This window comes from Grammomys surdaster, unplaced genomic scaffold (assembly GCF_004785775.1).
Source record: "Grammomys surdaster isolate TR1022 unplaced genomic scaffold, NIH_TR_1.0 126271, whole genome shotgun sequence".
Taxonomy (NCBI): Eukaryota; Metazoa; Chordata; class Mammalia; order Rodentia; family Muridae; genus Grammomys; species Grammomys surdaster.
Genome location: NW_021621071.1, coordinates 2783830 through 2810701, shown reverse-complemented (window position 1 = coordinate 2810701; position 26872 = coordinate 2783830). Strand labels below are relative to the sequence as shown.

General features: G+C 38.4%; 1 pseudogene; it reads left to right on the top strand.

The window, feature by feature from the left end:
* LOC114613684 overlaps nucleotides 1-24705 on the top strand; it is a 78548-nt pseudogene extending 53843 nt beyond the window's left edge.
* Nucleotides 24706-26872: the final 2167 nt, after the last annotated feature.

Here is a 26872-nt window from a genome sequence, read left to right as displayed (position 1 = left end):
ATGGAAGAGAAGTAAGCATGAAGCTTCAGTTAAAAGTTAACATTTGTTGTAGGTTCTTTTGTTTGTCTGACTTTAACTAATTCATAAAGATTAATATGATTAAATTAAAACGATGCTGGATAGAGGCCGTATCTTAGGACAAGCTGTGTTTCGTTGTGACTCATTATCAGAAGGACCATCTGGAGACACCAAAAGAAAAATCTATTCCCTAAACTCCAGTGAAAGGATGATTATCCACTCCATGTGAAGAGAGAGTTGGGAGTCCTTTCTAAATGTGTACTTTGAAGATTGAGTGACTGTCTATCCTGCTAAAGAGCAGTAACAACACTGAAGGCATGGTAAAGTTAAATGAATTTCAATTACTAAAAGCAAACGTATAAACATCTGTAATTCTAATGGCTATAATAAATCTTAGCAGTTGACGAAAGAAAAAATGTTCTAGCTGGCTTGATAATTGGATCAATTTTTCACTTATGGGCTGTCAATTACTTGACATTTTAATGTATGCCAAATACAGCTAAAAGTATTTTAATTAGAATAACATTGCAAAAAGTAACCTTCCAGCTTTAATTGTGATTCTGATGTGCAAAATGTGCATTTGAATATCTATTTACTGAGCAGAAGTTAATTAAAAGCATAGTCTTACATGGAGCACACACTGGGAAGACAGAGAGAGTGGAAGTCATTAGCAATTAGGAACATGTAAGTGTCCATTCTTGGGTTGAGCGAGCCTATGACAGACACCAAGCAAATTTTCTTATCGTTTTAGATAGCTCAAACTTTATAACAATGCAGTACTCTCCAGGTATATGAAAATTGATGTAGAAAGAATTGGTATTTTTAAGCTGTCTTTATGTTATGACAAGAATATATTTGGCTCAGGAACTGGCCAGCTAGCTTGAGACAAACCTCTTTCCTCATCTGAGTTTTAAGTGAGTTAAGCACTAAAGCAAAAGAAAAGAAGATATCTAGTCTTGTTCATAGTCTTAGGCAGAGAAACAGTCAACGGCATTTTCTGCACTTTGTCTCTGTACATACAAAGAAATGATTTACATTATGACATCATACATACCTTGATCACATTGGTCCTCCTCTACCATCATGTCACATGGATTCTGTTACTGCTTCATCCTTCTCTAAGGTTACCTTTGTTCCCCTCTCCTAGCCCCCTTCTTTGTTTCATCACCTTTTATACCTTTTATGAAGCCAATATGGAGACCAGAATACAAGAGCATTACAACTGGGACTATCTCCTTCCAGGCTGGATGTAGAAAAAAGGTTATGAACTGTTTTATTTAGCCTTCGCACCTTTTAGAGAATTTATGAAACTGGAAGAATTTACTTCCCCATACTTGGGAGAACAGGGTAGTCTAAGTGGCATGCTGATGATTAATCTTCTTAACCAAGTCTAAGAGAACAGAAACATTACAAAGTGAACCCCAATGGAACACTTGCCACACAGCAACGCTGCAGCCACGTTCAGGCACTGCACTTTGATCTAGGCGAGAAAACAAAGAACCCACTTTGTTTCTACTATCTAGAACCATTTCCAGGTTAGTTTCATGCAGTCAAAATCATGAAGTACTGTCGTGGTCAAGAACACTCACCCAATCATGAGGAATACACAGGACAGGATGATAAGACAGAAGAGGACAGAAGGAAAGCTTTTTTTCTATGAGATGAGGGCAATGGGAAGGGGTACCTCTTCTTAAGTGAACCATCCTGGAAAAACAGCCCCAAACAACTGTAGAAGGCATACTTTCAAGAGAGGGAGACTCGAGACCAGGACCTTATTCGATGATGGACTCAGTGAAGTCTCTTGTGACAATATGGTTTTAATGACTTCAACTGTAGGGCCAGGCACAATGTGGAAGGATGCCGTACGATTCAGTCCCAACACATTAAGGAATGTATGGCATAAAACCAAGCAGGTACAATGACACATACCTATATTTTCAGCACTCACCAGAGAGACATGCTGATATGTACTTCATAATAACATGCTATACAGATAAATAAATAAATAAATAAATAAATAAATAAATAGATGGATAAATCTAGAGAAATACATAAATTTGATAGATCACCCTTAAGGAAGTACAGGATAGACCTCATTACTAGATGGTACACTAGAGGGAAAAATAATTGCCTTACTGTGAAGAAACCAGAGACCCAATTCTTTAGCTAGGTGATCAGGTATAACATCAGAAAACACACACGGATAACATGCACTTTTTGCGTGATTTTTTTCTTTTTTTAAATTATTTTTCTTTTATTATTTTTATTTATCTAATTAGTTTGTATACATCTGGACCACAGTTTTCCCTCCCTCCTCTCCTCCTGGTCCTTTGCCGCACCTCCCCTCCTCCATTCACTCCTCTCTAGTTTGTCTTCAGAGAAGAAAAGACTTCATGCACAAGCATATGAATAAATCAAAAACATAATGAAAAAAATTAGAGACCAAGTGTCTTTTACAAAACATATCACAGCAAAATTAATACCCAGGTGATATGTTTTCTAAAAGGTGCTTTATCTTTTAAAAAAAAAACTTTAGCTGCATGGTTTAATGTATGCATATACATCCGCACATGTATTGATGTACAGCCATACATACATACATCATATATGCATGCACTCGTGGAGGCCAGAGGATAGAGAGTGTCTGGCATCTTCCTTTAGTATTCTTCACTCTATTTCTTTTTTAGGGCAAATTTTTTTCATTAAACATGGGTCCCTATAAGTCAGCTAATCAGCTCCTAGGATGGATCTATCTCCACAGCACCAGCCCCAAGGTTACATGCACACACTACCATGCCAAACTTTTATGTGGGTACCAGGGATGCAAACTCAGATCCTCAGGCTTACACATTGAGCTCCGTACTCACTCAGCCTTCTCTCTACCCAACCCCTAGTCACTCAGAAAATGTACTTTTAACTCTGAAATCTTCATGGCATGAATACATAATACAAGGAACATTAAGGCTGATCAGCGTTCTAGAGAACAACTAACCAGTATTTTAAGATATATTTTTATTAATTCCATGAGCATGTTTCATATATGTGTACATTATATCTTGATCATATTCGCTCACACTCCTACGAGATCAACTTCCCTCCTCCCCAGCTGCTCTCAACTTTTTGTTTTATCGTTTTGAAAAGAAAAATAATCCATCGAATCAGATTTATATTGTCTGCATTACTCATGGATGTGGGGCCATCTGCCAGAGTCTTGGCTGACATTTTTAGGAATGTCAAATACCTTTTCTAGAGTATCTGTTATCTAATTTCATCACTCCTTTAGAAAAGTGTTTCCCGAGGTCCTTTGCCCATTTTGCAATCTGGCTGTTTGTTTACTCTTTTCTACTGAGTTGGAGGAATTCCTTGTAAACTTGAAAGATTAACCTCTCATCAGCTAAGTAGGTGCTAACGTCATGTCCTTGTGTGTGCTGTGCTTTCCATTGCATCTGTCTTGCCCTGGCTGTGCAGAACCGCCTAGCTTAATATAGTCACACATGTCTGTTTTTTCTCTCACTCCCTGAATTTTTTGGTGACATGAAAGAAATCATTGCTGAGATCAATGTTATAAAGCTTTTCTCCTATGTTTTTCTTCTAACAGTTTTATAGACCTGGACTTACATTTCAGCATTTAATCCATTGAAGTTGATATTTCTGTGCAGTGTAAGGTAACAATTCACTCTCTGGCTTGTGGATATCTAGGCTATATCTAGGCTTTCAGTATTGTTTATTGCAGAAAGTGTCCCTTTCCCATTGCATACTCTGTATTAGTTTTAAAACTCACATAGTTTTATATGCACAGAATTTTTTCTAATCTTTTTATTTTGCTCCAGGCATCCACACATCTGTCTGTACTGTTGGACAAGGCCTACTTACTGTAGCTTTGAATGTCACCTCGAAATCAAGAAGTAATGACTCTAGCTTTACTCTTTCAGAAGATTTATTTTGGTAGTTGGGGGTCTTGTGTGATTCCATATAGTTTTCTTTTTTTAAACTTCTGTAAAAAAAAAAGTCATTGTGATGCATATGGGTTGAACATTGGATCTCAAAATCACTATAAGTATTTGTTACACTGTAGTGTGTGTTCACGTGTGTGAGTGTGCATGTGTGTGTGTGTGTGTGTGTGTGTGTTTATTCATGCATTTGGTTTCCTGCATCTGCATGTATACCCACAGTGAAAATGTAGAGATCAGAATATTATCAGTGGATATTTCTTCTTGCCAGCCATTCTATTTACTAAATGTTTTCATCAACAGACACAGGATAACATTTTATTTGTTCGATTCTGATTGTATTAATAATTTTTAATTCACAGTGTGCAAATCTTTCATCTCTTTGATTAAGTTTATCCCTAAGTATTTGTTACCTTTGAGGAATTCCTAAATTAGATCATTTCCTAATACATATTTAGATAATTTTATTTTAGTGCTTACAAACACAATGACTTGAACATTGATTCAATATCCTACTGAATTTACTTATGAGTCCTAACAGTATCTATGAAGGTTTCTAAACCATCTACATATACAATATGCCATATCAAAATATTTAAAATGGCTAACAAGGACATGGGAGGGCATTCGATGCAATGAACATGACAGGGAAATACAGATACAGTGACACAGCACCTTTTACCTACTAGAATGATTATTGTAGCCAGCAAGCTGCAAATGTGAATTAGCCTGAGGAGAAACTGGAGACCCTGTTTGCTATTGATGGGGATGGAAAATAGTAGAGCCACCTTGGAAATAATGTGGATATTCCTCAAGAAAATTATGGCAAGAATTGAGACATTATTCAGCAATCCTGCTGGCTGCACAAATCTGACAAAGGAAGTTGAATTTCTGGAAGACATATAAAGATGGAAGGAGAGAACTGAGTCTATGCAGTTGTACTCTGGTGTGCGCACACAACCAAGGCCTGTGCAAGCTCCAACCATAAAGATAAAACATAGAAGAAGAGCAAATGTCCCACTTCATGCAACCTGAAGCTTCTGACTTTTCACATGGTTTTGATTTTTCTTTGAACAATCAAGTAAATCACTATTGTTCAAATGATAGAGTAGCATGTTTTAAGACAAATAATTAGTTTTAAACTGGAGAAGTTGATAGGTATGAGCCTTTTTGCTCTTCCAAACATGATGAACTGAAATCCTATAATTACCTTCTTATATGACTATCCTCCTAACATGTAGCTTATTGAATTCAAAGTAAGTGGCAAAATTAATTTAAAATTCCCGGTTTACTATATACATTGTTTGTATTCCTTCCTTCAGTCTTGTCTGTAGATAGCACAGAAGAGATGACATTATTGATAATTTGCTCTGAGCGTGGCATCTGACTTTTAATTTCTCCCTCATTTCCTATTCACTGCAGAGCTCCAGGAATCAGCAGCGTCTTAATTAATTGTAGTTTCACAGGGTATTTAAATGTTGGAAGTCATTATTGTTGAGAGGTTCCTTCGTAATTAGCCAAGACCCAAATCAAAGACAAATTAGATTTGTGATTTCTTTATATTTGTTCTCACAGCCTAAGTGCCAATTCCTTTCATATCAGAGAAAGATCATGAAGAATATCCATATGTGCCAAACAATATGCCGGGTTTTGGAAAAAAACAAACATTGCAAGCATTACTTTGAAACTAATCTGTCATGAAGCCAGTAAAGCAGTATTCATTCCTGATGGCATGTAATACAAGTGACACAACAGACTTTGTGGAAACTCTTTGAAAATGGAATCAATCTTTGAAAATCTCCTTCTCTCATATCAAAGGAGTTAATAGAACAGAGCAAAACCAGTAAAATGAAATAGTTACACTGTGACATCATGAAGAAATGAGGACTTCTAGGGACTGGGGGAAACAGAGATTTTATTCAATTATAAAATTTCAGTACTATATCTTGACTAATTTTAGATATGGGGTAGAGTTGCATTAGAGAAGAAAGTAAATAAGGTGCTAGAGTCTATGTTATGTTCTTATTCTTCACACACACACACAAACACACATACACACACAGAGGCATGTGTTAATAATCAATGAGTAATGGTTTATTTATTATTTTGAATGTGATACTATATGACAACATCATTTAAAAAATCAAGTATACATTAACGATGTTTATGAAACTATCTCAGTCATAAAAAAAGAGGAAAATCTGAAAAAAACATTACAGCTAAGAAAACTGTGGTGGTTTGAGTAAAAGTGGTTCCCACAGGCCCATAGGGGGTGGTATTATTAGGAGATGTGGAATAGGATTAGGATTGTTGGAGTAGGTGTAGCTTTGCCAGAGGAAGTGCGTCACTAAGAGGTGGGCTTTGGGAGCTCAGAAGCTCAAGCTATGCCCACTGTGGCCTTCTCTTCCTGTTGCCCCTGCATCTGGATGTAGAAATCTCATCCTTCTCACCAGCACCGCGTCTGCCTATCTGCTGCCATGGTTGCCACCACAATGATATTGGACTAAAGCTCTGAACTGTAAACCAGCCTCAACTAAATATTTCCTTTATAAAAGTCGCCATAATCATGGTGTCTATTTCACAGGAATAGAAATTCTAAACCAAAAACATCGCCAACAATACGATGACTAAATATAATGTGCCATGAATGGAAGTCAACAGAAAGAAAGCACAGGGGTAGCTCGACACAATATCGATTTCATTTATTAACTGTTTCAGTATTGGTTAGTTCATCTTAACAAATATTGTATGTAATCTAACATGTCAATAATAAAGAAAATGAGGAGCACACTGTATCAACCTCTAATGTTTCTGTTAGCCCCAATTTGTTCTTTGAAAAGGTCACCATAAAATGAACTACAAGAAAAACCGTTTGCCATGGATCCAGATACATATATAGCAGAAGATAGCCTAATCTGGCATCAGCCGAAGGGGAGGCCCTTGATCCTGTGGAAGTTTGGTGCCACAACGTAGGGGAATGCTGGAGCAGTGTGGGTGGGTGAGGGAGCACCCTCACAGAGGCAAAGGGAAGGGGGAGAGGGCAGATGGGATGGGGGTATTGCGGAGGAGTAACCAGAAAGAGGGATATTATTTGAGATAAAAACGAATGGAATGATTAACAAAAATAAATAATAACAAGAGAAGAAAGTAAAACATTTTGCAATATAATATTAAAGGAAAGAGTGTGGGAATGAGGGTATTTAAATGATGCATGTCTGTACCTTAAGGTTGCTTAGCTCCTTAAATTTTGAACGTATGCATGTTTTATGGGTAAGAATGTGCACGGGCTGTCTTACCTAAGCGAGATAAGATGCAGGGAAAGGATTAGAATGCACAGCAGGTAAGATGGGACAAACCTAGTATAAAGTGGGGAATTAGATAGCTTTGTTTTCCATGACTGATAAACAAATGACCAGATATTGTCATTGATTAACTGAGCTTCTTCTCTGCCTAGCATGAACTGTTGGAAGGCAGATAATGAAGTGTCCTTTCCTCCTACAATATCCCAGGCACATTCTAGTGACAAAACTTAACCTTATTGTATCCATGTGGCTGAGGAAGTATTGGCCAGTCTTCTTTATTTTAGTTTTGATTTTCCCACTTTCCAAACTAGAACCTTCACATGATTATTTTGTAAACCAAATTTATCTTTAAATGACTAACGTTATCCTTGTATATCCAAAAAATTTTCTAAACTTATAATTGACATCAGTGTTACTGAGTTGGTTTATACTTGTCTGCACAACTGATAATTTGACTCACCTAACCCATGGAGACATCTCCTCCATTCATGTTCTCCCTCTCGATCATGGTTCTTCTCCAACCCACCATGTCCGGGAAGTCTAAAACCTGCCTGCCTCTTCTGCACAGTTGTTGACCATCAGCATCGACATGAATTTAATGCTACATTTTTTTTTGAAATACCCATTTTTCCCTCACAAATCACATGATTTAGTTACAAAGAACACTTCAACATTTACATTTGATTTATCTATATGAATCAATATATTTTATTTCCTTGGTCCTATTTCAGACATGAATCCTGCCAAAACAAACAAACAAACAAAAAACCAAAAAAGCAATAAAACGATGCGGTCTTTTTTGGCTGACAATATATAAAGTGAAATATCACTATTGGACTGGATCATAGGCAGCTACAAGTCTTGTTGCTGTAGCCAAAAATGAAATTAACTAAGAGGAAGCAGAGATACATGAGAGTGAGCATAAAATCTGTGGCTGAAGATGTTTTGGAGTCCCAGAATCCAACTGTGTTTGACACTTATCCTAATTCTCAACATTTCAATACATGAGTTAGTAAAAGTCCTTCTAACTGAGTTAGAAAGATGGTTCTGTTGTGGAAATTTATAATCCAAATGTGGGGTTTCTACCCTGCCTTTGACCATTTAGTTCCTGGATAAAAGATACATCCTTTCTATCTACAATAAGCCTTCATCAACATTAGAGCTGGACAGATATCTATCCTCTATGCTATTAGAATCTTCTTTCTTATCAATAACCCTGAGTTATTACTTACTTCATCTTGGCTGCTCTTGACAATTGGCCAGCCCTCAGCTCCACATTTTGATGACTCACCTAACCAGGAAAGCTTTACCTCCATTCATCTTCTCCCTCTCTCTCATGGTTCTCCCCCGCCCCGGCGGGGGGGCCCGCCCCCCGGCCCAGGAACTCTAAAACTCACCTATGTCGCTTCTAAGCTATTGGCCACTAGCCTTTTTGTTCACCAATCAGAAATAACTTGGGGGCAAGGTCACATAGGGTCATTTGGGTCTACTTGTGGACTCTCTCATCTCTGGGACAACAGGTTCCTCGGGTCTTGAGGAACCAATATTAGCATTAGAATGCAAGCAGCATAAAACCATCCCACTACATGGTTTAATGGTTAATAGCACATATTGTTCATAAATAGGACTGGAGTTCAGATTCCAGCACCCATAGCAGATGTCACATAACTGCCTATACTTGTCATTCCAAGGGATCCAATGTCTCTATAAGCACTCAAACTCACAAGCACATAACCCCCCCCAAACAAAATAAAACATATAATACATCTTTTAAAAAGAGTCATTTTAATAATATCTCAAATTTTCTAGCCAATCAAGTACCATCACATATAGGTGGCAGCAACTTGAGCACACAAGTGATGACCCAATTTTGCTGTCACCTAGTTATGTTAACTGGGAAATTGCTTAATCTTTATCTGAATGTAGAACAAATACCTAAATTGCTCAAGAATCAGTCATAGTGCAAGGCATACAGACAGTGGAATGGCAATGCATTAGCAAGAATAAGTACACGGTTTTCAAAGTTATTCTGACATGTTAATAACTGTTGTATAAAATAATTCAGGAGGAAAGAAAGAATATATGGAAGGCCTAAAAATTATCTTGTATTTGCATGATCGGCATATTTTCGGCTGATTGTTCTCTGAAATGCTTCTAATTAATCTCAAAATCATTTTGCAAAGTGCTACTCAGGAAAGGAGAATAGCCTAAATCTATAAGAAGTATGTCTTAGCCTCCATGAAAATGAAGATAACTGACTTTGCAATAATGGAGAATACTAAAGTTTAGCTAAACTGGACAATTTTCAGGTAATGTTGTCATAATATCTATTCTGGTCACCATGATAAAATAGCATATTACGTAGATTTTATTTTGGCTCACATTTCTTCCAGGAGCCCGCCTGGTCTTAGAATGGGTGCTGAAGTGAGAAACACCTTTGAACACAGGCCAAAAGATCGATGATCTCAGGCCTCTAAACTCTCTAACTGTGCTGGATGCTGAAGCTGAAGGCATCTGAAAAATCTAAACACTTTCTTGCTTATTTTGTGGTTAAAAATTGTTGGTTTGGGTGATTAACACTATTTGCTTAAGAGAGGGTGGGGGGAGGGGCAGTTAAGTAAAGAAATCCTTTACAGGTCCTTCAAGCCAGGCAAGAGGCGAGAAGTTCACTAGCTCCTTGTCAACTAGAGAAAGTCACTCTTGCAGAAAGAAACACTCACTTTCAAATGAGATTTTAATCTTCTAAGAAAAAAGGAGCTGTTTTCTTTTTTATTTTATTTTTTTTCTCAAATCGTAATTCATTCACACAGGGGTTATAAACACAGAAAGGCAGGATGTGGGGAAGAGGATGACACTGGGGTGTGGATGTTCAGGGGGAATACAGATATCTTTCAGAACTGGGTTTCGGCTGGGTGAAGGTTCAGGGGACAAGTCACTATGACTCTGCCTATGATTCACTTGTCCTTACCTAAGTTGGTATTATCTGCCAAGCCTACCTATTTACAAGGTCTATGACTACTCAGGCTTGTAGATTTCCACAAAAGCTGCCTGTTTACATTAGCTTTTAGCCATCTGTTTTCTAATGTCGTTGAGAAATAAACCTGTCTGACTCTTGCTGTGGCTTTCGGTTTTTGTACTTTCTCAGGATATGTGATCCCATGAATTCCATGAATCTTTTCTCAAATGCTCACAAAGTTTAAACATAAATTCAAATCGTAAATTGAACAGGAGCTACAAGAGATGTTTACGTGTGTCCCCATTAAGAGTAGTTATCAAATTCATCGCTTGCCACTAGCTCCCCAGGTCGTTAAGAGTTTAATAAGTCTTATGTCTTAAGTTAGCACAGCTTTGTCAAAAGGCAAATCATCTGCCTAGAGTCTTATTTGTTTTGAGATTTTGTATAAATAAACAAGATAATATTTTATTTTTTTGTCCTTGCACCTACAATAAGTTGTTCATACTCAGTTTATGACCTTTAGTTGTCAGATAATGGTTTCACGACTCGCCTGAAGGAGTGTTTTCCTAGATTATAATGCGTTTCAAGCCTGCTTTCTATCCTAGTGTGATTAGCATGTGACACATGAAAGGTTCACAAGAGTCCTCTTTGCAGCCAATATTATAGAGGGCTTTACTTGTATACATTCACAAATTCAATCGTATAATTATTAGGAATTATGAAATCATCTATTTGTCTATATAGCATTACTACAAGAGAATGCATCTTCATTGAATTGTAAAAAGTTTGTCCAATACGGTGGACTAATAACCCAGGGATCGTTATACTATTTAATAATAACAAAAAAGACATCATACCAAGAATCGATTCTGAGATGAACTCTCTAAAAGCCTTGCAATATTAGAGTTTATCCATCACAGCTGTGCAAAACAATGGTCGTCTTCAGAAAAGTCATGTTATTTTTCATCTCTCCTAGATGACTTCTGACACATGTCAAGGTGCAGTCTATAATGGGGGAACAGGATCTTGAGGAAACTGGTTACATCACATTCATGATAATCAGAAAAAATACACACAACTCCCTTACTCATTTACAGAGTCTAGGATTTACTGCCTAGGGAGTGATACCACCCAGAGTGTGGGTCTTTTTTATCTAAATTACAGCAATGAAGAGAGCTCCCCACAAACATTAACGGAGACTAACCTTAATCTAGAAAATCCTTCCCAGCATTTCTGAGGAGTCTGCCTTGAGATACCCAGGTGACAACTGACACTAACCATCGGCAATACGAAACCATTTTCATAACCACAGAATAAAGCAATGTTTTCACAGAGGTACCATAAACAAGCCAGTTGCACATGTTTTCAAGTCATGCAAACTAGTTCAAACAACTTTACATTTTGTTGACTTACATCAATTTCAGTAGTTTGGTTCCATTAAAATGAAATTGGTAATTTGTTTAATTTGATACGATTTTATGCAAATATGCTTTACGTTTGTTTTTTTTTTAAATAGAAGTGTAGAAAATGCAATTTGGAAAACAAGGCAGTTTCTAAGTGCGACATTTGTCAAACCACTTTAGGATTGAACGGCCCCGAAAATGATTAATTGTGCCTAAGTGACTGGAAAAACCACAAATTCACATAAATGGTTCATTCTAGCAATGATGAAGGAGGCAAATACCAATTTTTATCATTTACTTTGGCATTTCTAAGTGAGGAATGGTTGACTTATATGAATTAACACTAACTACAACATATCCAACTTGGAACTGGTAAATTATAAATCCTAAAACAACAGCAACAACAACAACAAAATCCCTATCAAAATCAGTTTTTTACTGGTATATTTTAATATATTTAGGAAGTTAAATCAAAGTTCACACACAAATATCTTATACATGGCAGTTGTCAAAATTATTTTTCTTTATTTTTTACATAATTAATGAACACCACAGAGTCACAGTATTGTAGTACATAACTACTATAATATGATATAATATCATGACGTCACTATATTAAGACATAAGCCAAAAGATTAAGGATTTGGAAGTTAGATTTTTCTTAACTAGAGAAGCTAGTAACTTATTTTTTCTAAATGTTTTATACAAGTGGAATATTTCTTTATAGATTTCATAAAAACAAACTGAACAGAATTTTTTAGTTAGATCTGTATACAAGAAAAAGTAAACATCAGATGAATATAAAAATCCAACCATACTTTCTTATTGGCCAGCAATACTCTGTCCAATTTTGCTTCACGTATGTGATATGATAAATATGGCTTTGCAAACACATCACCACATATTATATTCAAGGTTCTCCTAATGGACAAGCATTGACTTGCTTATGTGTTGTCCCTATTAGGGATAAGTGAAAAATATTTGTGTTATCCTACTCCCCATTTGTTCCTTACAAATGCATCTCAGAATGGAAATATAGATCATTTCCATCATGGTTTTTGAATTAAGTAGTGGTCATAACAGACACACTCTGACTTGTAATGCTGAGGGACTACAGGTTAGTCATCATGTATCTGATAATGCTTAGGGTACAAAATACAGTGATGTAAGCACACATCTAGGGGCTCTGGTAACAGTCTGAAGAAGGCGCGTTTCTTTTCTAATCTTCTAATAATACTTTTAGTAAGAGTTCAGTGAAATGCAAGCATGATTTTTGTGTGTGAGTGTATGTGCATGTATGTTAGTTTCTATGCATATGTGGAAGTGCACATGTGTGTACACATATATGGAAATACATATGTGGAAGTCAGACATCAAATTCAGGTATTGTTTAAAAGGAATTCCCACCCTTATTTTTGAGATAAGGTTTCTTACTGGAACATGGGGGCATGATTAGGGCATTGGCTAGTCACTGAACACAAGGGAACCTCCTGTCTCCACCTCCCAACACTGGTGTTACAAGCATGGCACACCCAGCCTTGTGTATGGATGCTGGCAATTTTACTCAGTGTTTTGGACTTGCACCAAAGTACTGAAGAGGAGCTAACTCCATAAGCCCTAAATCTTTTTTTGTGTGTGTGGTTAATTTTTTTAATTTTTATTTTTTTTATTGGATATTTTACTTACATTTTAGATGTTATCCCCTTACATCATTTCTTTCCCACCTCCCACCCCACCCAGGAACCCCCTATCCCATCTCCCCTCCTCCTGCTTCTATGAGGATGTGCCCCCACCTACCTTCCCCATTCCCACTTCCCCACCCTCGAATTCCCCAACACTCAGTGTCCAGCCTTCATGGGAACAAGGATCTCCTCTCCCATCTATGCCCAACAAGGCCATCCTCCCCTACATATACATCTGGAGCCGTGGGTCCCTCCCTAAGTGCTCCCAGGCTGGTGGTTTAGTCTCTGGGAGCTCTGGTTGGTTGGTATTGTTGCTCTCCTCATGGAGCCACAAACCCTTTCAGCTTCTTCAGTCTTCACTCTAACTCCTCCATTGGCAACCCCTTGATCAGTTCAATGGCTAGTTGTGAGCATTCATCTCTGAATATGTTAGACTCTTGCAGACCTCTAAGGAGATAGCTATATCAAGCTCCTGTCAGCATGCACTTCCTGACATCCACATCAGTGTCTACCTTTGGTGACTGCACATGGGATGGATACCCAGGTGGAATGGTCTCCAGACGGCCCCTCCTTCCAGACGGCCCCTCCTTCAATTTAAATGTTTTATTAATGCAGAATGTTACACTTTTGATATTTTGGAGGATTTAATACACCATTTCAGAATTGAGCATCACACTAGAACATGAGAATCATCAGGAGTTTTAAGAGAATCTAAACTGTATGGTGGTTGAGGAAATATCTCTTCAGGTACAGCTTTCCCTTATCTAAAATTTTATTCTGACCTAATAAGCCCACGACACTCCTCCTTTTAGCTCAAAAAACTCTTATTAAAGGCTTGTTATAGAACAAGTTCTGTGCTATTATGACAACACAGATATTAATAAAAATTATTACCTTGAATCTAAGGCACTTATATTCCAGTAGACTTAATAAATATATAACCCACAATTTCAAATACTGTGAAAAGTGTTATTATGAACTCACAGTAAATGGCCACTTACTGCCTTCAGAAGATTCAGGAGAGTCATTCTGGTAGAATAAAATAATGCTCAAAATCAGACTTGAAGAAAGTTTAATGGTCACTAAAAAGAGACTTTAAAACAATCAGGGAGAGGAAATAGCAAAGCCCATGTGCAAAGACAGATAGTCTAAAGTACACCATGATCATAATAGGTAAGTTATTTTTATTAAAATGTAAATTTAGAATAGCAAGTTGAGCAGTAGAAATTGGCCATTTTAAATATATATATATATATATGCCTCAGTTAACTAGTTTATATGTTGTATGAATATATATATATGATTTATAATATATACTTATAATTTTTATATTTTTATACATGTATGTTTTATTCAGTTTCATAACTAAAAGTCTTTTGGATAGATACAAAAATGCATAATCTACTTTTCTTCCTTTGAATATGTACTTCTTAGAACTATTATGGGATAGCCATACAATAAGAGCATAATAAAAATTATCATTACCTTCTTAAGATTAATTTTAAATGATGAAATGCTAACGAAGGCAGAGTGATTTTCTCTAGTTGCATAGTTACTCTTGCTGACAGAGGTCCCCTCCTCTTTTCTCTTGTCCCCTCTCACTTTTGCCAACACAAAGCAAATTAAATGATTTGTTTAGGCGTCAAGTTGGGGTACGAACTGGTTAAGTGTGTCTCAGGTCACACATGTTCTGTTTAAATTCAGGTTGTCCTCGATTCAAAATACCCTCCTGAGAAACTGCCAAATTGATTTCCAGTGTGGCTGAACTAGTCTGCACTCCCACCAACAATGGAGGAGTGTTCCTTATGTTCCACAATTGCCAGCTTGTGCTATCACTTGAGGTTTTGATGTTAGCCGTTCTGAGGAGTGTAAGATGGAATCACAAGAGTTGTTTGGAGTTACATTTTCTGGATGACTAAGGACTTTGAACACCTCTTTAAACACTTCTCGGCCATTCAAGATTCCTCTGTTGGGAATTCTCCTTTTAGCTAAGTACCTCATTTCTTAGTTGGACTATTTGGGTTATGAAGAACTTGAGTTCTTCATAAAGTTTGGATACTAGCCCTCCGTCAGATGTAGTATTGGTGAACATCCTTTCCGACTATGTAGACTGTCATTCTGTCCTATTGATAGTGTCCTTACATGAAGCTTTTCAGTTTTCTAAGGTTTCATTTTTTATTTAATCTTTCATTTTTTATTTATTTATTTTAAACTCAAGATTTTATTCCCCTCTGATCCACCCTCCAACTGTTCCATATCCCATACCTCTTCCCTGCCCCCTGTCTCCACGAGGCTGTTCCCACCCCCACCCCCACCCCACCTGACCTCTAAACTCCCTGGGGCCTCCTGTCTCTTGAGGGTTAGGTGCATCTTCTCTGACTAAACCCGGACCAGACAGTCCTCTGCTGTATATGTGTTGGGAGCCTCATATCAGCTGGTGTATGCTGCCTGGTTGGTGGTCCAATGTCTGAGAGGTTTCAGGGGTCCAGGTTAATTAAGACTGCTGGTTCTCCTACAGGGTTACCCTCTTCCTCAGTTTCTTCCAGCTTTCCCCTAATTCAACCACAGGGGTCAGCGGCTTCTGTCCATTGATTGCGTGCAAATAACTGCATCTAACTCTTTCATCTGCTTGTTGGGTCTTTTTGAGGGCAGCCATGATAGGTCCCTTTTTGAGAGCGCTCCATAGCCTCAGTAATAGTGTCGGGCCTTGGGACCTCCCCTTGAGCTGGATCCCACTTTGGGCCTGTCGATGGACCTTCTTTTCCTCAGGCTTCTCTCGATTTTGATCCCTGCAATTCTTTCAGACAGGAACAATTGTGAGTCAGAGTTTTGATTGTGGGATTGCAACCCCATCCCTCGTTTGATGCCCTGTCTTTCTGCTGGAGGTGGGCTCTACAAGTTCCCTCTCCGCACTGTGTGCCATTTCCTCTCAGGTCCCTCTCTTTGAGTCCTGAGAGTCTCTCACCTCCCAGGTCTCTGGTACATTCTGGAGGGTACCCCCAACCTCTTAACTCCAGAGGTTACCTGTTTCCATTCTTTCTGCTGGCTCTCAGGCCTTCAGTCCTTTCCCCCAACCAAATACCAGATCATGTTCCCCTCTTAGAGATCCCCTCCATACCCTTTCCCTCCCAGACCCCTCCCTACCCCTTTAAACCTGCATATTAAATCTATTTCCTCATCAGATCCTTGAGTACCATGCTAAAAAATAGATCCTGTATTGAAACCATCCCAGAAGATTTTCTGTTATGCACCATCGTACTGAGAATTGGCAGGGATACTTGTACATTCCAGCTTTGGATAGGTCATGAATTAGTTGCAGAAAAGTGAAATCAATCAACCTGGTTTGTTAATTATGTAATGAATACAAGTTGCATATCAAAAATTAGTTGGGATGCACCTTAAGTTTGTCACTACTTATGCAAAAGATAGGCTTGGAAGACATTTTGACTAGAAAAATTACCACTACGCATGTGAACTAGTGGCCATGGGGAAACAACATTCTTTTCATAGAAGTAGAAGCCTGAACTTTCTTCAAAACTACTGCAGAGGGGAAGCACACAGCTACATCCTGATCTTTATGTATTCATCTGAGTATCACACAGATTCATCTTTTTTGGCAGCTCCTAAGTACAATGCCTAACATTAGTTAAAAGGATGTTTTGGAAAATGCAGCTTGTGTATGCCCAGCCATGTCTATTCAGTGAGCCAAAAAAAATAATGTTTTGAAGTGAGTCGTGGGTGATTTAATACACAGTGTCTGCAGCAAACTGTGCCAACCTTGATTGGTATTGACTTCCTGGAGTGGTGTTCTGAGGACCGGCTGAGCATATGTTGGCTCAGCAAGAAAGAGTGACATGATTCATTAGTGCAGGCTGCTGGGAAGAGAGAGGGGGTTCAGTGAGGATATGGGTGCCACTTATTGTTTCATTGCCAAACCATGCCTGGAATTAAGAGGCCACCAGGGAGTGACAGCTGGGGATTTGAGACAGATAAATAAGTATGGGGAAGCAAGATCTGGAGGACCTAAGTGTTTTAATCTTTGCACTGCTTAGTCTCACAAAGCAACAAAGGGATGAGATGGAAGACAAGTATCTGTATTGTAGAGCAGAGATTATCTTTCTCTCCCGGCGAGGCGTTATCTCAGTATCTGTTGGGTCAATCCTCAGCATATAGGCAGAAAACCAGCAAACACATGTGAATTCACTTTGAGCTGTGACTTCATCTATTTCAGGGTCACCTGCTCCTGAAATCTTATAAGTACATACTATATGCAAGTGTCCTTCATTTCAATATCTTCATAAAATAGTAAGCTAAGAAAAATAAGATAGACCATCTTGATCCTCAAAGCTTATCAGTCATTTCAGTTTCTATGTGGAAATCTGTGTTCCTCAGACACCTTGTTTATACAACATGGACAGTTGCTTTATTTGTATTCTTTTTGTATATGGGGTTTCCTCACTCAGCATATTTTTTTCTAGTTACTTTCATCTTCCTAACATCCAAATAACATTCTATTACATAAATGTGTCAGAGTTTCATAAGTTGATGACCATTTGAACTGTTTCCGTTTCCTAGATATTGTGAACAGAGCATCATTGAACAAGAAAGAGCAGACATCTTTGGAAATATGCTCAAGATCACCTGGTATATCAATTTTTGTCACTGGGAGAATATCTGCACTGATTTCCACAGTGGTTGTACCACTTTGGTCTCTTACCAACAGCAAATATGTGTTCCCCTTTCCTCCACATCCATGCCAGCATTTGTCAACATTTGTTTTTTGCATCTTAGTGATTCTGATGTGGGTAAATGAAATCTCAAAGTAGTTTTATGTTGCATTTTCCTAATAGCTAGGGATATTGACCATTTGAAAATCATTTTCTCGATCTTTAGTATTTCATATTTTGAGGACATTCTATTACGTTCTATGCCCATTTTTAAATTAATTGTTTCTCTATTCTTTGTTTCTTTCTTTTCTGTTTTTCCTTCTTTTTTTCAATTTCAGTTTTTGTTATATTCTGGATGCCAGTCTTCAGAAAGATGGACAACTGGTAAATACTGTGTTTTCTCATTGTGTAGGTTGTCTCTTCACTGAAATGATAGTAGCCTTCAATGTGCAAAACTTTTAAGTTTCATGATGTCCTAGATATTAATTTACAATCTCAATGCCTGTGCTATTGGGGCCAAACTCAGAAAATATTTTTCTGTGCCAATGGATTTAACTGTGTTCCTTAATTTCTGTTCTGAGGATTTTAGCTGTGAGCCTTCAGATATGTGTGTTCCATTTGTCATATTTGTAGATCTCAGTAAATTAACAACAAGCCACTATGTGAATGGGGGAGGCAGGTGGTGGATATCAAGGGGACAGAATTAGAACACAGTGGTGTAAAGACATGAAGGTGAATCCTGGTACAGGAATAAGGTTTAATAGAATGAGTGACTGACAGGGTCTATGAGGTACTAACACTAATGGCATTTTGAAAAAGTCATATGAAAACCTACCTCATAGGATTAGTGTGTGTGTGTGTGTGTGTGTGTGTAAATGGAGTCAGTCTATAGCAGGTTTATATTACCTCCACTAGATGCCACTAAATGATACATAAAATGACCAGTATAAAGAATGAATTACCTTGTACTGAGCTGCTAGCAAATGAAGTCCCATAGACATCAAATATTACAAAAATGTAACTGTAGCTCACATTTATTCCCAATAACTTGACAGTAAGGTTCTATTGCTTAAGACACAACATATTTGAACATGGAGAAACAAGTTGGTAATTACCTTACCAACTCCCTATAGACCAGCTTTCATGGGACTGGAAGAGAAAAGACCTTACCCAAATATGAACTTTGTGGGGCTACAATAATGACTGCCCTGACAAGACATGCCAAGTTCTGCAATAGTGGGACAAATATTGTGGAAATAAGCAACCACTTCATAATCGAATTTAAGGACCACTTCACAAGTTGAACCTATATATGGCTCTGTAATCAAAGAGAAAAACTGGCTAGACAGGTCCTAGGTCCTAGAAGAGAACCTAGTACTATTACTCTGATAAATGGACATAGGGTTAAATGAAGTCCTAATGACTTATTCTTGCTCACAGATTAGGGCATCAGCCACCTGTCAATAAGACATTATATCACACCGCTTATTCCCCAGGCCAAGCAATCATTGCTGAAATATGGGGTGGTAGAGCACATGTAAGACTCAGGAGTGTACAGTGACTACCAGAAATCTGTGATTTCTGAGCACAGCAGAGCAAGTGCCTATGAATTCATAGTAATTGAGATAACATGTTCAAGACCTGTGTGAGCTCAGGCCAGGTAAAGCTGCAGTATGAAGAAGGGCAGTGGGCTCAAAGTCCCACCCCTAGCTAAGAAGACTTTGACTCTTGTAGGCTTTGGGTGAGGGTGCTGACTGGTTGTGATCAATGAGTAATGGGGAAGACAGAGAATTATAAGAAGGCATGCAATATGGGAACAATTTAATATAAAGTAACATGTAAGTTGATGAAGACACTGTGGCATGAGCTACAATGGAATGTGGTTTCATCTTTAAAAACAATGAACTCCTGTCCTGTTTGGCAACATGAAAAATTCTTGAGAACATTATTCCCAGGTAAATACATCAGTCGTGCAACATAAATCCTGTATTATTCCATAGTATATGTGGTCAGGAAAAAGGTCACATACACAGAAATATAAGGTTGGTATCTGGGATGGGTATGGGGTAAAAACAAAACCAGATGGCTGCTTCCTCAAACTGGTATTCAATTTCACACATTGAACATGAATAACTTCTAGCATTCTACTTCGCAATAATGTGTTGACAGTCAATAATATTATATTTTGAAATTACATTTTAAAAAATAAAGCTGTGATACTGATTTTTAATGAAGCTAAAATTTGGACATCGGAGACAAAACCAGAAGGCTACAGATCCTCAAAAATGTCTCAGTGAAAATAGCCATGATTCATACTAAAATTTTCTTTTCTCTTGAATGCTCTATCACTAGGAATATGAGTGATCATTAGTCATTCTTCAGATGTCTGTTGACATTGAATCATACATCTATGTATAAGTTGTCCCGTACGCTAAGGAAACTGCCGCCTCCTTCTTCTTCTCCTTCTTCTTCTCCTTCTTCTCCTTCTTCTTCTCCTTCTTCTTCTCCTTCTTCTCCTCCTCCTCCTCCTTCTTCTCCTTCTTCTTCTCCTCCTCCTCTTCCTCCTCCTCCTTTTTCTCCTCCTCCTCTTCCTCCTCTTCTCCTCCTCCTCCTCCTCCTTCTCCTCCCTCCTCCTCCTCCTCCTCCCCCCCTCCTCTTCTTCTTCTTCTTCTTCTTCTTCTTCTTCTTCTTCTTCTGGCTCAGAATTACCTTTAATACCCTGATATCCTGATCCCAAGCCCCACCTGGCCCCAAATGTCTGCTAGTGGATTTTTTTCCTATAACAAATATCTGTCTGTCAAATATACCTTTAGGATGTAAAGGCACAAGTACTTCCCTGCTCCAAAATCTAAAACTAAACTTATAAGAATCTGTTTTCCATTAGAAGCAGGCTGTCTTCATACTATTGTTAGACAAAGGACATGGAGGTGCTACAGTTATATACTTTCCTCTGTTCATGATGTCTGCTGTATAATCTATATCCAGTTGGCGCAGTCATATTTATTACATTTATTCTCCTGGGAATTGCATTCTGAAATTAACTGTCTCTAAATACAACATTCTATTCTGACTACATTACAGTGCTGAGGTCTGAAAATAAACAACAGTGTTTATATTAAAACTCTCATAACTCAAGAGATGAAACACACTTCTCATTCTTGCTTTTTACTTTCACTCAGCATTTGCAGGAAATTAAGTAGTCAAGCTAGAGATAATTAAATAGAACAAAATCAGGTATTTCTTTAAATGGACTTTCAAGTCACAGAGCTAATTCTTCTTATAGATAGGCTGCCATCAGATTTGTTCTCTGTGTTTTTAGTTTCATTTAGTTTTTATAGGACCTGGATATTCTTTCAATTCATTTTTTTATTTTAAATAAATATATTTGAGTTATTTTTGCTTCCAAGCAAATCACTACCAAGAATTCTGAAACTTGACCCCTGGACCCTTACTTAGGCAAAAAACAACAACAAGAAAAAAACCAACAACAACAAAAAAACCCCCAAAACCTGACACTTCTTTCAGATGGCTAAAAGTAAACTAGAAAGTTAGTTAAATACATTAGAATAGGCAATTAAAAAAAAAGCATCCAAGCACAGGAAGATTCAGGAGATTATATTAAATACAGAACTTACATAATAATAGGGCCCACAGGCTGAAGAGACAATCTATAGAATAAAGAAAAATATTTCAGGCAACTCATTTGACAGAAGGTTAATATCTGGAAACACTGGAAGGGTTAACATATTTGTAAAAGCAAAAAAGAAAAAGAGTCAATCAGTTTAGAGGAGGCAGAGGCATGGGTAGAACTGGAGGGGAGAAAGAGAGGAAGGGAAAGGGTGTAATTAGATTTTAATTAAAACACGTCAAACATGGATGTAAAAAAGTAAAGTTAAGGCTCTCCTTTGCCTGCTTGCAGTTACTTGCCAGCACATCTGTTCAAATCTACTTCTACAGAAGACCAGCTGAAACAACTAGCCTCATGGGACTGAGCAACTACTAGATTCATGGACTTCCCAGTCACAGTTGACCATTGTTGGGTTAGTTGGACTACAGACTGTTCCTGTGCCTGTGTGAAGATGGAGGGAGAGACCTCGTGGTTCATTGCGGTGGTAGCCGGCTGAACTTCAAGGAGAACCATGTTCTCTATGGATTCCAAGTATATCTTCTGTGCCTCGGAAGACTTTGTTAAGGTCTATAGCACAGCCACAGAAGAGTGTGTACACTTTTTTTGTGGGTACAAACATCTGGTATCTGGAATCCTTATCAGCCCCAACGACCGTACTCTTGTTCCTTGGATGGCACAATTAAGCTGTGGGACTATCTTGATGGCATTTTGATAAAGATTTTCATTGTTGGACCTAAACTCCATGCCCTCTTTATTCCTCCCCACACCGGAGATTCCGTCTTCCTTACAATAAGTAAAGAAGAACCAGACCTGCTTCAGCTGGTATCGGTGAAGCTGCTTAAGTCAACAAGCTGCGCCGTGGAAGCTAAGGAGTTCACCTTTGCTTTCGATTACAGAAACAGGTTTCCTTTGGAAATGAGGGAGAATATGTTGTTGCAGTCCGGGACTGTACTTACCTGCTTAGTTTTTGAAAAAGGAAAAAATATGCAATTTTACTTTACCATCAACAAAAACCAAGAAGAATGCAAAGAACAAGTTCACATGTGTAGCCTGCCTCCCATAGGAAGATTGCATTGTATCTGACCACATGAACGGCAAAATCCAACCTTGAAGGAATTTCATGATGATAAGAAGTACATGTACACGTGTTTGCATTGGCACTGTGACATGGCTACGGATTTGGCTTTTACGGTAACAGGCACCAGTCTGCTGAGTGTGGGCGGGAGTGTGTGCTTGCGGATTGGTGAGAAGGATCAGAGAGGAACAAAGAGTTTCCTCCTCAGTTAGGATCGTCTCTTGAGCACACCTCTGTCCCACCTGCGGGAGATTTGTTCTGTACTTCTCACTCTGATAACAAGGTAACAGTTATTCACCGAAATCTTGATTCGCTTGCAGAAATTCAAGGCCTAGAAAAATATAGGACAGTATCTACTGGTTTGATGGTTGACCCAATAACCAAAGCTTTAGTTTTGAATGGAAAGCCTGGTCATCTGCAGTTTTATTCTCTCTAGGGTGATAAGGAGTTATATACTCTAGATTTCATACAGCGAGGGTACATCAAGGATGAGAGTCTAATCCAAACTGAACTAACGAAGGTTGCCTTCGGCTGCTCTGGTCCTTGGTTGGCAACAGTTGAACAACGGCAAGGAAATGGAAGTGAGTGCAAGCTGCAAATGAAACTGTGGAGCTATAGCAAGAAAACCCAAGGGTTTGTTCTTAACACAGAGATCCCCATGTAACATGATCACCATATCCCAGCTCTCTGTTTCAATAATGCAGAAAACTATGAAAAACCCATCCCGGTCTCAGCAGATATGGCCACTTCAAAGTGTGGATATTAACAGATGACTCAATGGGCAGTGGTGGTGCAGGCCTTTAATCCCAGCACTTGGGAGGCAGAGGCAGGCAGATTTCTGAGTTCAAGGCCAGCCTGGTCTACAGAGTGAGTTTCAAGACAGCCAGGGCTACACAAAGAAACCCTGTCTCGAAAGAAACCAAACCAAACAAAAACAAAAACCCAGACAACTCTGATATATGCAAAAAGAGCCACTGGCTGGACTTGTGACTTTGTGGGTAGTTACCACAAGTATCAAGCAACCAACTGTTGTTTCTCTGAAGATGACTCCTTACTAGCAGTTAGCTTTGAGGAAACAGTTATGATATGGGATTCAAAAACATGGGAACTAAAATGTACATTCTGCCAACTGAGAAAATAAGGCACCTTTGCTTTGGGAAACTGGCATACTCCAAGTATCTTCTGGGCACCAGTGAGAATGGCTTTTTCTGCTGTTGCAATCTGCTCACTTGCTCAGTGTAGCAGAGTGCAAAATTAAATGTTAGAGTTATGGAACCTGACCCTTACTCAGACCATGTTGCTGCAGTGGCTCAGTCTTCAGTGGGCTCAGACCTGTTTGTATTTAAACCTATCGAGCCAAGGCCATTGTATACTCAAGAGTGTCTCCAGAGAGGAAGTCCAATGGGGAGTGTTTGTTCCATGAGATATCCCAGAATCATTCACCTCAGAAGCTCACCAGTGGCTAAATTTCAGTTTTACTTCCTCACTAAATCACAGCGCTCATTCAGTACCAAATCCCCCAAAGAGAAACATGCACCCACCAACAGACAGCTGCTGGCAGAAGAAAGATTGCCAATGACTCCGTTTTCTTTTATATTGGGAAAACATGGGCAACGGGAGAATGCAAGGTTAACTGAAGCTTCAGAGAGTGAACTGGTACAACTCCCCTTAACGGAGAACATGATTGCAATTGCTGAGTTTCTTCACACCCTAGTCCATGGGCTACCCTCAACTTCCTTCCTGTGCGCTCTGTTTGAATTCACTGCTACCGTCTTAAGAGACTAAAAGTGCTGAAGAAATTCCTGATGATGTTGATATGGAGAGAAACAAAGAAAGTGATGATTCAGATGAAGAATATGATCTGACTGAAAAAGCCAAAGAAACAAATAACACGGACTTGGGAGAAGATGTCATACATCAGCTGTCACTCTGAAGAGAAAGAGCTGAGAAAGTTCAGAAAAGTAGACGTTAGCTGGCTAGCCTCTCTGAAGGTCATGGCTGTGACAGAGACATGTTGCACTTAATTTTTACTGTCTGTTAATACTCCAAAACATGTTTTGCAAACTTATTTTATTCTTAAAACAAAATATTAAGTCTTTTGTTTAAAAAATAATAAAAGTAAAGTTACAATCATAAATATTAAAAAAGAAATGTTTCAGAACTCACAGGCGAGGGGAGTCCAAGAAGGGGAGGGCAACATTTGGGATGTAAATAAAATAATTAATTCATAAAAAGAGTAATCTGTTGAAAATTCACAACAAAAAGTTTCAGAAGGTTGAAATGTTTGTTGATTTCATCATGCTCCATCTTGCGCTGGATTGTCGCATTGCACCCTAGATGTTTTAGAGTTTACTAGCAAAAATATGGACATAAATGAAATGCTACATCCTCTGGCAGATATCTTAATAAATGTAAAATGCAACTAGAAATGACAATACAATATGCACATGTAATCCATCCATGACTGTATCAAACATTCTACTCATTGTAAATCATAGCAAGTCTTCAGAGTCAAGTGTGAAATTGACACTTCTGACATTGTTTTTAATTTAATACGGACTGGCCACATGTTAACATGCAGTGGCCGTATGCGATTGGTGGCTACTGTCCCAAACTTTATCAGGATTATACAAAAGGATAGTTGACATCCAGAGATATCAATTGAACCCACATAATAAGTTGCAAAAAAGATGAGGCACAAACCTTAATATCAAGGGTGGACAAGGCAACGTAGTGGGAGAAAATGTTCCCAGGAGCAGGCGAAAGAGTCAGAACCATCCCCACTCCCACTGTTAGGAGCCCTACAAAACCACCAAGAAAAGAGCCATAACTTATACAGAAGATGTAGCACAGACCCACGCAGGCTCTGTGATTGTCCCTTCAGTCTCAGGAAGCCCATATTAGCCCTACTTAGTTGAGTCTGTGGGCTGTGCTCTTGTGGTATCCTTTATCCCTCTGAGTCTTTCAATTATTCCATCCCATTTTCCACATGGTTCTGTGAGCTTCAAGGGGAGGAACCCCAATGGAGGTCAACAATTTGGATTCCCTCCTCCTTCTACTCCTCCTCCTCCTCCTTCTCCCTCCCTCTTCTCCTCCTCCTTCTCTTCCTCCTCCTCTTCCTCCTCCTTTTCCTCTCTCTCTCTCTCTCTCTCTCTCTCTCTCTCTCTCTCTCTCTCATTATCATCTGCCTGTGGAGACCTCTCTGATGACAACTGGACAAGGTGCCCACTGGTTTATGAGTACAACAGAGTATCATTAGGAATCATTTTATTGATTTTTATCTATCATTGGTAAGAGGTTAATTTCTGAATTCTTTCATATCTTCTTGTAGATTTCTAAAATAAAATGATTTCAATTTTTTATCTTATTGAAATAAATCCTCCCTATAAGAGCTCCTGAATTATAATCAGAATTTACTATAGGGTATTTTCCCTTTGTAGCCATAGCTGTGCAGTTCATGAGTGTTCCTTCCAATTTTCAACTCTCAGCTCAGATTTTGCAGCTGAAGCTCCACACAGTGGTAGAAAATAGAATATAAATATGACCAATGGATTAGCAGACACAAAGAAAATCTTCACACTCAGACGTTAGTTGGGGACATATTTCTTAGTTTGTCTATTTCTTTTGCTTAAACATTCATTGGAACCCATTTGGGACATTATATGTTGAAATATTCTTTCATTATAAAGTTTGATGGCTCTCTGATCTCAGAATGGTGTTAGTACATCATCACAGAGTCTTTTGTCTGTGCTCAGTCTGTAAAACATATGTTTTCTGCTCTTGTGCATCTGAGAGCCAAGACTTGAGAGACATTCAAAAGTCTGGATTAACCAGTGGCCTAGTGACTAAGAAATGGCTATCTCTAAGGTAACCAGAAGTTAGCTGTGACCAAGAGCCACACTGAGCCTACAACAAGCAGGCCCAAAGAAGACAGAAGAGGGAATCTCAAAGAGCCTTTATGCCTTTTCTTGTCATTCCTTCCTATGGTCTCCCTGAGGAAACTGAAGAGATGCCTAATAGGGAAACTGGATCAGAGAGGAAGAGAAAAAAAAAGGCCCTGTTTCCATGATACCAAAAATAACTTGGAACTTATGTAAGAAGCAGAAAATGGCCAATTAAATAGGAACGGATCAACATCAGTGTTCATCATGAGGTAAAAGTTTACTATGACAATTCTAACTGTACCCTAAT